The following is a 12363-nucleotide window of genomic DNA, read 5'->3' on the forward strand; positions in this document are numbered from 1 at the left end:
TCAGTCCTGTTTACTTGATACTAATGTAGAAATATGACTATTGGGTCCAAAATCAAGAAGTGAGGATGATTTTTTATACAAACTTTGGTTCTTGGAGAGGGAGGGAGGAAGAGAGAACGTGTAAGAGATTGAACAGGATCTCTCCTGTAACATCAGAGCAAGTATTGCCTGCGCCGAAGGAGACTCTGCACTCTCCCACTAGCCTCCCCCGTGTATCTCAGCCTAGAAATGTAAGAATCCTCTAATACTCAACCTTGGACCAATGTCCCATTCTTGTGCAGGGATTTTTATGGTGGACAGTGGGCTATTCTGGAGCCACTAAACTTGTCTGTTGGCTGGAATGTGAAAACCATGAGCCACCCCTCTCATCGCCTTCTTGAAGCAGAGGTGCTAACCCTATCCGCCAGGACAGCCTCTCAGCTAGCTGCCGTTTGTCCCCCATCGATCTCCTTTGTTAGTTCCTTTGCAGAAGGTGGACATCACAAAACATCACAAAAATAACACTGCTTCTGCTGAAACAAATGATTTCAACCCATGCTTTCTTGATGGCTGGGGGCAGATGTTTGATTCTGGAGCTTCACAGATCCCAGTTTTCTACTCTCCTCCTGTTCTTTTACTACTTTCAGGCCTTGAGAGCAGATAATTGTAATACTATGGAGTGCAGTGAACAGCCTGCTATGGGAACTCAAAAGAGCCACTAACTCTGCCCGGTTCCTTCCTTTCTGTTTTAGTCTTTCAGAGTTTCTTGGTGCTTTTAAATCTCATTTGTTCTTCAAAGTAGCTCTGTGAAGAAAGTAGGGTAGGCATTATTCCCACTCTTACAAACGAGAGTTCTGAACCTCAGAAAGGTTAATTAACTTTCCAGGATTACACAGCGAGTAAATCTCAGCCTTCAGAAGGAAATGTACCTTTTGCTTCCAAATTCTATCCTCTTGAGGTCATCATGGTGAAAGATCCAATCAAAGGTAAATCATTATTGTTTTAACATTTTATGACTCAGTCATTTGAGAATAATAGCTCAAATTTCTGAACTGAGTATTTATGATCACAGAATATCATCTCCAACTACTAAATTAAATAATGTTTTTGATAAATTCTCAGCCAAAAAGAGACTGAAACTTACCATTATTGAGTTTCCTTTTTATATTTGTATAACTTAATTCTGGTTTAGATGAGAAAATAAGATTTAGCCAATGATTAGTATAAACTAATGTAATTGCTTACATTACTTTCTGACATGCAATAGCAAATGGATCATATTTTAAACAGCCAATTATCTTGTAAGTATAATAGCAAGTTTTATAATAACTTTTTATTTCTGAAACATGCATTTTAATATGTATTAATAACTTTTAGGTAGCCATTTCATCTAACAAGTAAATAATGTGTATTTTTAAGACTGTTCATTTAAAGTTCTAAGCCATATGTTGTACTGAACTCAAAGCTCACTATTTCTGCTTCCTCCTATAATCAATTGGACGTACAGAAAATTATTCCATCTTGAAAAAGGACTGAGATCATTGAGTTCTTATTTTGTGTCCTAAGTTTTGCATATACCATCTCTTTCAATCGAATTTTACCATTGAGGAGCTGAATTTCAGAAAAATTAAATAACTTCCTTATGGTCACTCAACTATTTAGCGGTAAAAGTAGTATTTAATCCAGTCTTTCTCCATACCATGCTGTTTCCCAGGAGAAATTATTGTTTAATTCTTATAAATGTACATATAAACAAAATCATATACAAAGTTCTCCTATTTCTGGAAGGTCTAAAGGAGATGTAGAAAAATGGATATAGAAAAAACAGATCATTCTGCAGAGGAAAGCTCAATGCAAATTAACTTGTGAAGAGGAATTAGTGATGGATGTGGGAAGAGGTCAATTGAAAAAAGTGACCTATTGAACGATTTCCATCTGTATTTGTAAAACTTGACAATCCACGATCTTGTAATTATATAATCACGCCTATAATAAGAAAGCAATTAAAACATTTTGGTCATGCTACTTATCTGATTTTACATGAGCTTTGGGTGATGTAGCAAAGGTAGTAGGACTTGAGAATGTAACCTTTAATTGGGGAAAACCTCCTGACAAAAAATTATATTTTTGTGAGATACAGTTGTAGAAATTATAATGCAGTTTGGCTAAATAAAAGACGAAGTGAAGAGATTTTGATTTTAAATAATATTCCTAACAAAGATGACATAAACATATGAATATAAAGTTTTTTCCCAGTGAAATTCAGTCTTGGTAATGTTCTCTCCATTGAACACCATGAGTACATATTGTAAGTGTTTTTGGATTACTCACAATTTCCAAAAATTGAGATTAGTTGATGCCTATCTGGCTTGGGATTCAATGTCTTTCCCTTCACTCTACTTTATTCTAGTAATAATCATGATCCCTTATTTCTAAAATTGACTTTACATCCTTTATTTCATATTGGCTTTTGCCATATAAATAATCCCGTGGGGTTGGATTCTTAGCCATTTTATTGTCATTTCTTACTCTTACCAGATGGTCTCTTTACTATCTTGGATTTGTGCTTCTACATGTCTGTAAGTTGATTCTTCATAGCTCATAATAGCTAGTACTTTCTGTGCCTTTACTGGACCTCTGTTTTTACATCTGAAAGTGCCTAATCCACCCATCCTTGTTGATGTCTAATTTAGAGTGCAACATGTTCCGTTCTGCTCTTGGAAAAAAAATCATCTGACATGGGAACAGGATTTTACAGTTTGCAGAGTGCTTTAATGTATATTATGCCATTTGTTCCTGGCAGCAATTCCTCTCTATGAAGCGGTTCTTGATTTCCTCCAGGTGGGGAGTTTCACTATGTACTTGGTTATCATTTTGATCCCTCCTTTAATATGCATCACAAGCTTTATTTGTGTAAATGCTTTACCTTTGCTACTAGACACAAAGCGTCTAGAAGCCAGAGACTAAGTCCTGTTTATTTTATCTCTCACAGTGTTTAGTATCATGCCTCATACAACTTTGTTGCTAAATAAAATCTTTGTTCAAATATTGAACTAATTTTAAGTCAATGTAAAGAAATTCCATGAACTCTGACTGCACTTATCTATACTAATGAATTAGACCTTAAATTGTAAATTTTGGATTTGTTATTTAAAATATTCTTTCCTCAAATATACTTGTATATAAATATTTTCTCAAATATTTATATTTGTTATATTTACTTTATAACCCACACAATATCCACAACAGTTTCCAGAGAACCTACCATGTTGTTGTATAAATTTTTAAATAAATGATCAAAAGGAACACTTAAAATAGGCATCCAATTATAAAATCAGTAAACTTAGCTCCAGATTCACTTCTTTTAGTTATTCCTAGCCTTTGTTTAGATTTTTATTCTTCAAAATCGTAGTCTCTCATACTATGTCTTTTCTTACTATGTAAGTGGTGTTCTGAGGACTGAGTCTGGGGTGAATAAGGTCATTATCCATGGGATCTGCATTTGCCTCAAAAATGCTAGAATTTCCCTTTGTTTCATCTTGCTATTTTAATTTTAAAGATGCAGAACTGAAGAGGGAAGATAAAAAGCACACCAACAAACAAAATGCACAAGATTACAAGTTTTGCTCAAGGGCAGGAGAGAGAACACTAGAATTTTGTGTATGATGAATAAATTTTCCCTTTTTATTTTCACTAGGTTTAAGGTTCTAAACAACCATATTATCATACACAGGGGTCATGTGTTTGAGATCCTTGGTAATCTTATATTAATATCAGCTAGAATGGGCTATAGGAAGGACCAGATTAGATAACATTTGGTCTTTGGATCATTCTGCCCTTGAGAAAAATCAATGAATTTCTGTTTCCTTAGCTGCTCTGTTCGATGGATATTCATGAATTCACTGATTATTCAGTAAACATTTATTGAGGACCTGCTATATCTTGCTATGTACCGTGCTAGGAACAGGGGCAATAAGATAAAACATAGGAGGAGACCCACAAACAACTAGTATAAAATCCCATGGTAGGTGCCAAAGTAGAACCTAATAGTTAACTCTAATCTAGATATGCGCAAAGAAGAGAGTCATCAAGCACGCTTTGTGGAAGAGTGGGACAACGCTCAGAGTTTTATAGACTGATGCTTGAACTGGGTTTGAAGAAAAAGCAGAAGTTTCAGATAGAAAAGGAATAAAAGGATCTTTAAGAAAGAAGGCAGATTATGGGCAAAGGCAAGCTGACTTAAAAAGATATGGGCTATCCTGGGTGATAGCAAAATTGTTTAGTTTAGCTGGAAAGAGAAAAGAGAAGGAGTTGGGAGAGGAAAGGAGAGTTGTGTCATGGATGGCTTGGAAGGTCATCTTGAGGAGTCTATTCTTTATCTTGAGGGCAATAGGGAGTCATTGAGGGGGTTTTAAGAATGGAATAAGAAGGCCAGAGTTTTACAATGTGAAAGATGCTTCAGTGGGGGCAAGGATGGGATAGGGAGATGATTTCTCAAGTTGATATGTGTTGGCAGAGCATTTTATTTATTTATTTTTTTATCGAGGTAACATTGGGTTATAACATTATATACATTTCAGGTCTACATCACCATATTTTGATTTCTGTGTAGACTACATCATGTTCACTATCCAAAGACTTGTTACCATCCGTCACCACATACATGTTCCCAGTGACTCCTTTCACCCTCCACCCTCATCCTTCCCCTCTGGGAAGCACCAACCTAATCTCTGTATATATGTGTGTGTTTATGGCTGTTGTCTTCATCTCTTATATATGAGTGAGATCATACTGTAGTCAGCTTCCCCCTTGATGGGCACTCAGGTTGTTTCCAAGTCTTGGCTGTTGAGAATAATGCTGAACGTAGGGGTCCAGGTATCTTTACACATTTGTGTTTTCATGTTCTTTGGATAAATACCCAGCAATGGAATAGCTGGATCATATGGTAGTTCTATTCTTAATTTTTTGAGGAATTTCCATACTGTTTTACATACTGGCTATACTAGTTTGCACTCCCACCAGCAGTGTAGGAGGGTTCCCTTCTCTTCACATCCTCTCCAACACTTATTGTTTCCTGTCTTGTTAATTATAGCCAGTCTGACCAGAGTGAGGTGATATTTCATTGTAGTTTGGATTTGCATTTTCCTGGTGCAACTGATTTTTGTATGTTGATTTAGTATCCTGAAACTTTACTGTATTCATTTATTATTTCTGAAAGTTATTGTTGGATTCTTTAGGGTTTTCTATATATAAAATCATGTCATCTGCAAATAGTGACAGTTTTACTTCTTCCTTTCCAATTTGGATCTCTTTTATTTCTTTTTCTTGTCTGATTACTCTGGCTAGGACTTCCAATACTATATTAAATAGGAGTGGAGAAAGTGGTCATCCTTGTCTGATTTCTGTTCTTACAGGGATAGCTTTCAGTTTTTGCTGATTGAGTATAACATTAGCTGTAGGTTTGTCATATATGACCTTTATTATGTTGAGGTACTTTCCTTCTATACCCATTTTGTTCAGAATTTTTATCATAAATGGATGCTCTATCTTGTCAAATGCTTTCTGTCTATTGAGATGATCTTGTGATTTTTATTCTTAATTTGTTAATGTGGTGTATCATGTTGATTGATTTGTGGATTTTGAACCATCCCTGCATCCGTGGAATAAATCCCACTTGGTCATGGTCTATGATCTTTTTAATGTATTGCTGTATTCAATTTGATAATATTTTGTTGAGGATTTTTGCAGCAATGTTAATCAGTGATATTGGCCTGTAATTTCCTTGTTCTTGTCTCGTTTTTGTATCAGGGTAATGTTAGCCTTGTAGAATGAGTTAGGAAGCTTGCCCTCCTCTTCAACTTTTTGCAAGAGTGTGAGAAGGCTAGGTATTAAGTTTTCTTTGAATCTTTCTTAGAATTCACCAGGGGAGCAGTCTGGTCCTGGACTTTTATTTTTTGGGAGGTTTGGATTACTTTTTGATCTCCCTACTGGTGATTGGTCTATTCAGATTTTCTATTTCTTTTGATCCAGTTCTGGAAGGTTATGACTCTAAGAATTTATCAATTTCTTCTAGATTACCAATTTGTTGGCATAAAGCTTTTCATAATTTTCTCTTATAATCTTTTGCATTTCTGAAGTTTCCATTGTAATTTCTCCTCTTTTGTTTCTGACTTTATTTATTTGAAACTTCTCTATTTTTTTCTTGGTGAGTCTAGCTAAAGGTTTGTCAATTTGTTTATCTTTTCAAAGAACCAGCTGTCGGAGCATTTTAGAGCAAAGATTGTAAGAGAAATAATATTTTACTATCAATCGCTATTATTATTCTTTTCACATACGTAGCAATTTTAAAGTTCAGAAATTAAGTGTTATTAGCTAAAACAAGTTTAAGCACATGGTTAAATACCTGTCTACTTGCCTATCCCTATCTTCTCTTCATTAGCAGGGGGAAAGTCAAGTGAAGATGCACTGCAGAATACATGAACACATGGGAAAAGAGAGGTGACTGGATTATTATTCATCTTCATGAGGAGATCTGTCTGATATGTGTGTCCGTAAGTAGATGAGGAATACTGGTGTAGAATAGGGCTTGAGTCCATGGAACTGGACTTGAGACCCAGTTCTAGCACACATTAGTCATGTGACTTTGAAAAGTTAATTGATTTCTCTGAAACTCAATTTGTTCATCCTTAAGGTGGAATAACCAACTCCTGCCTTAACTATTTTAGAAGGTCACTGTGAGAATTCATTGAGATAATGTCTTAAGTACAAAAGTGCTTATTTATGCATGCTTTCAAAGAGAGATATTCCTGAGGAATAGCAATAGCAAGAGATCGTAAAGCATTATTAGAGAAACTTTCTTCAAAATGCTTAAGTACAAATATCTACTCCAGAAACTATCTTACTATTTCCAGGCTTAGCCCTTTCTGATCTGTTACTAGGTAAATTGGTGTACACATGTGATAATTTATTTTTATGAATGATGGCACCTGGGTTGAAAATTTTACCATTACAAATGTTACATGACAATTATTTCTCCAAGCAAATTGGACATTTTCTAGGACTAGCTACATGGAAAATACACTAAGAAAGTGTGGATGGGTCAGTGCACATGGTTTATTTTTATTTTTAGTGAAAATGGTTTTGGACAGAGGAAGGAGAATTTCAGGTGGAATCATATCACTTGTTCATTTAAGTGGTTCAATTAGGCTGTAAAATTACATCCACAGGGAAAACGTAGATTCACACATCCACATAGTTCACCTCACTTACAACTATTCCTTCAACATTCAGTCACCAAATATTTAGTTATATTATTAGAAGTTGCTTGGGAAGATACATTATCAATACTAGGATTGGAACTTCAAAGCATTTCCAATGAAACTTCAAAGCATTTGTAACTCTGGCAAACTCAAAAGCTTAGCCATTTTTTATGCTCTCTCTATCTGGAAAGTAATTACTATGGCAGGATCATATAGAACTGATTAGAGCCCAAGTGAAGAGCCCTGTTGAGTAACTAGTCAGTCACTTTTTTTTTTTTGCACGAACTGGCGTGTCCTGTTTGAGGGAACTGAAATGAATATCCATAGACTTCACTATGATGAAAAAAAATTGACTGCAGAAAAAGGAGCATCACAAAGAATTTTGTTTTTCTCCTTCATCTTAGAATCTGAAGATTTGAAACTCCAACTGCTACTGTACCAAGACTCCTCAGGTTCCTGGCCAGTAGATGGCTCTGTATTTTTTTTAAGCTGAGATGCTGTCCAACGTACTGAACTGAGAGGTTCAGAGTAGCCTATATCATAAAAATAGTTTAAGTAATGGAACTTGTGTCTTTGAAGCTATTTCCTCCCTTCTTAGGTGAACATGAAAGGAGAGACATATAGAATGTTTTAAGTGGATCTTCCTTGTCTTCATAATTAGGATACAGGCTCATTGAGGACTTTCATGCTTGCACACTTACATAGATTTTACCTTCTGTCCTTATTTCTCATCCATGCTGCAGATTGATGATAAAACTTGTGTTTGATCTAAATTGTCTGACTGTAGGAATGATGACACATTTCACTGTGTAACACACTTTTCCAATTCCTTTTATATAGTATACTATTAAGCACCTATCATAAGAAAAAATTGAGATTTTATTTCATAACCTTAATTTATATCTCATTCCAATTAACATGATGTAAATTATTAGGTGTCATCTACACTTTAGATGATGATAATTAAAAGGGGAGCTATAGAAAAATTGATTGAGGAGTAAAACTATAACCTAGACATGTACATGTGTGGCAACTACAAGTAGACAAAATGAAATTATAATGAATTAGAGATTTTATTCAAAGAACACATAGGGCTTCAGGTGTTTTAAAAGTATATGGTTAATTTGTGGAGGGCAACAGAGGCAAACGTGATGTTATGGAAACAGCAAAAACGTTTAAATCAGAAGATGTTCAGCTTTCTCTCTTGGGAAAAACACTTGAAGTCTGAATTTCAGCTTCCCAATCTGCAAAGTGATAAAAAAATATAATGTCTGCTTCCAGTAGATGTGTACTTGCAGTGATATAGGTAAATATATAGTTCTTGAGATGATAAAGGTAAAACTTTTGTGTGAATTGTAATGTAAGATAGCATACCTTTTTGATCAAAGATCCTTTTCTTCTTGGCAGAACCATAGATTTTATTACTTATTTCCTTCTCTCTTTGTAAAAAATAAAACTGCTACATTTCATATTTCTCTTGACAGTCATTTCTTTGTGAGGAGGTTTTTGCTGTTGTAGTTGATGCCTTCTGCTCCTCTTTCCACTTGCTCTTTGCTCTAGAATCAAGTGTTCAGGCTTTTTTCTTCCACAGTAGTTATTAGGAATTAAGCAGACAAGAACTGAGGGATAAAGCCTTTGTTATGCTGTGTTATTCACAAAGGAAACTTTTATTTTCGCAAGAGCAAAAGGCATTATTACTATTGGTCACTGTCCAGAGACAGCTTGGAAATATTTTAATTACACTGAACTTTTACTGCTGTAGTGTTCCTTTTAATGAGACTTGACTTTCTAGTCTTATCTTTCTTGAAATATTTTCACATTTTCTTTACTCAGTCTTTCCTTTCTCAGACTAAATAAAAATTCACTTTTACGGGCCTTTTTTTGGTGCCAGAGCACAGTGACTGACTAAAAAATGATGTGTAAAGCATGGTCCTCCTTTAGAGAGTTATAATTTGTCTCCCTAACATAATTGTAAATACATGAAAACCAGGAAACCTTAAGAGAGAAGCTTAGAAATGAAATTTTAGAAAAATAAGTGAGAGATTGAACTTTCAAGATAGTGATGACTTGTAGCGGGCTCAAAATATATTGGGAGGATTGACCACAAACCAGTTCATTTTGAGTATTAAGAGAAGCATCATCTATAGGAGCAAGAGCTGATGCAGACAAACTGGATGTGATAACTAACAAAATAAAAAGCAGATGTGGCTACATTTCAGGTGTTGTGCTCAATGCCAGGAACAGGGAAACAATATTGCAATGGGTACTATAGGAGTTATACTTCCAGGTAATAACATGATTTTTCATTTTATCTCTAGCTCTTTTATGATTGAATCAGGTAAAAGGCATGCAATAAAAAGATATGAGTTGAAGGAAGCATAGATGTGGAAGCCATTGCCAGAAACAGTTTTGCATCATCTCCTAGAATCACTGAATTTTGAGACAGAAGTTCTGTTTTTAACTATCTCAGAAGGTCAAATACAATTAAATCTATCCCCCTAAATCTTAACATTTGTATAATTCTTTATAGTTCACAAAATGTTTTTGTATGCCCTTAAATTAGCAAGTGCCTACAACGTTCAATGCCTCACATTGTGAGGAAAACACATCCCCTACCCTGAGAAAGCTTAAATCCTGAGGAGGTCTGGGGCGTGTAAACAACTGGCTACAATATTTTGCAGGCTCAAAGGGGGAACCGAAAAAGGATATGAAAATAATTATAGTAGAGAACTGTAGTTGGCATCTATCATTTTGTCTCTCCTACATCCTTTTGTTTTGGAAATTGCCCCTTTCCCTCACCTTTGGTTCTGGTAAGACTGTCACTCAAAGGGCACTGCTTCTCTTTCCCCCACAGATATGCTCACATGAGTGAAGGCGGCAAATAAGAATGCCCTATCCATCTAACCGTTATGACTGGTCACCATGGTCAGTGAAGGGCCAGTCAAATGCAAGTAGGGTCACTTAGAGTCTCTGTTGAGGTAATTATTTGGATGTTTGGAGAGAGATCCTCTCTGTTTTTCTGAGGGCAAAGTCTATGTAAGTCTGAAGCTGCTGGTGGAGAGAAATTTCTGGAATATGTAGCCGATCCAAAAGAAAAGGAGCCAAGAAGTGAAGAGAGAACATTTTTGAACAGCTGGATCTAGGGCTACCAAAGAAAGTCAACTGCTGACATTTTTACCCACTAAGCCAATACATTTCATATTTGCATGGATGTGTTTGAGTTGTGTTTCTGTCATTTATATCCAGACCTCTGAAAAATAGAGACTCAATTATTTTGAAACAAGTTCTAATTTTATCTATCTATCTATCTATCTATCTATCTATCTATCTATCTATCATCTTAAAGACTTCTCTGTACATTCCAGTCAGGATAAATCTATTTATTAGCTCAGTAGGTATTCCTCAAGTGCCTTTCAAGCTCGGAAGAGCCACTGGTTGTTCCATACTTCTCTCTCTTTCCTTTTACTATTCCTCTTCAGAGCTATGAAATACTCTGGCTATTGAACTGATTGAATATCCCCATGGTCATAGCATGAATGTCATCAGAAAGTTTTGTACTCTTTCAAAAGGAATTCCTTCCTCTTACATTGTGGGTGCTCAAGATATCACTGGCATTTATAAATGTGTATTTGGAGGGTTTCGCATTTCGTCTGTGATTTCAAATGGGTAAACAGAGAAGTATCATGAAAGAAACAGCAGAAATATACTTCCAAACTAGTGTAGTTACACTTATAGGTGTGTAGTGACTAGTCCACTTTCAACAATTATTCAACAACCGTTTAAGTCTGAGACATTTGTGAACTTGCTTTGATCCAGATAAATGGGAGAAAAAGACACTATTCTTTCTTTCTGCCTTATAATTACGTATCTGCTTGTCTGTCTGTGTCTGATTATATATTACATTATAAAGCAAGACTTCATATTCATGATAGGATAATGTGGGAATTAAGCTTTCCATATGTTAATTTTCTAGATAACTGAAAAATACCCCCTTAAGTGATGAATGTTTTATAACATTAAATTGTTTGAAAGGGATCTTTAAAAATGCATTATATATTTCTATTTTTTCTTAAGCAAAGTAAGGTAATAATAATATAGCTACCATTTTACAAGTGGACTCCATATGGTGGCCCTTTATTAGCCATTTCCATTCAACATTTCATTTAGACCTACTCCTGTGATGGAAGAGATACAACCCTCATTTAAGAGAGGAGTATATTGAGGATCAGAATGGTTAAGTAACTCAGCCAAGATCATAAAACCACAAGGAGGGAGAGCTGGGGTTTGAATTCAGATCTGTCTGACTCCACAGTGGCTATTCTTAGCACAGTGTCATCATTAAGATCATAAAGTGTGTGCTTTGCAAAGATTAAATGCTGCTCTCCCTGGCTTCAAACACTCGAAACTATTTGTCCTGTTGCAAAGGGCCTCACACTGCTCTTTCTTTTGAACTACGTCTGCTTTTTATAATTTTCTCTATATTTTCTCCTTTATTGTCAAGATGCTAACTGTAACTCTGCTGTTATAAGTAGGCCTGGCTGTAGCAAAAAGTGTTCTCCATTTCAGCTGATTGCTTCTTAGCTGCTTTAAATCTAAGAAATTTTCTAGGATAAGTGATCTTAGGTTCTTCGTGTAGCCATGTGGGGCAATAATGATGATAATGATAATATAGTGATCATTTATTGATTATCTACTATAAGCCACTAGATGTATTAACATATGTGGTCTACCTAATCCTGACTTTAGGTAGTTCTTTTGGTTGCTCAGGACTTTCCCCCCTTATTTTCTAGGTCTCAGGTAAATTTCAAATAGATGATATTGACTGGTAAATGATACCTTGCTTAAGTGACCTACAAATACATATCTATATCTATATATGTATGTATGTATGTATGTATTCACATATATGCACACTCAAAAGCTCTGATTACTTACATTGACCTTTCTTTCTACTTCTCCTCAAATGTTGGCAAGGGTGAAGATGGGAATGAATGAGGAAACCCCAAATGGTGATATGCTGGGGACACCTTTGAGAGAGTCACCATGTGCTGGTTGGGAAATGATTTAACTACTTCCATTAAGTGCTGCAAGGTTTGAAAACATCTTATTAATTCATGTGATTATT

General features: G+C 35.4%; 1 protein-coding gene across 8 annotated transcripts in view; it reads right to left on the reverse strand.

The window, feature by feature from the left end:
• The window catches only part of KCNMB2 (potassium calcium-activated channel subfamily M regulatory beta subunit 2), a 223797-nt gene that overhangs the window by 181869 nt on the left and 29565 nt on the right, over positions 1-12363 (reverse strand). The gene's annotated exons all lie outside the window — the stretch shown is intronic.

The sequence above is a fragment of the Equus asinus genome, chromosome 5 (assembly GCF_041296235.1).
Source record: "Equus asinus isolate D_3611 breed Donkey chromosome 5, EquAss-T2T_v2, whole genome shotgun sequence".
NCBI lineage: Eukaryota > Metazoa > Chordata > Mammalia > Perissodactyla > Equidae > Equus > Equus asinus.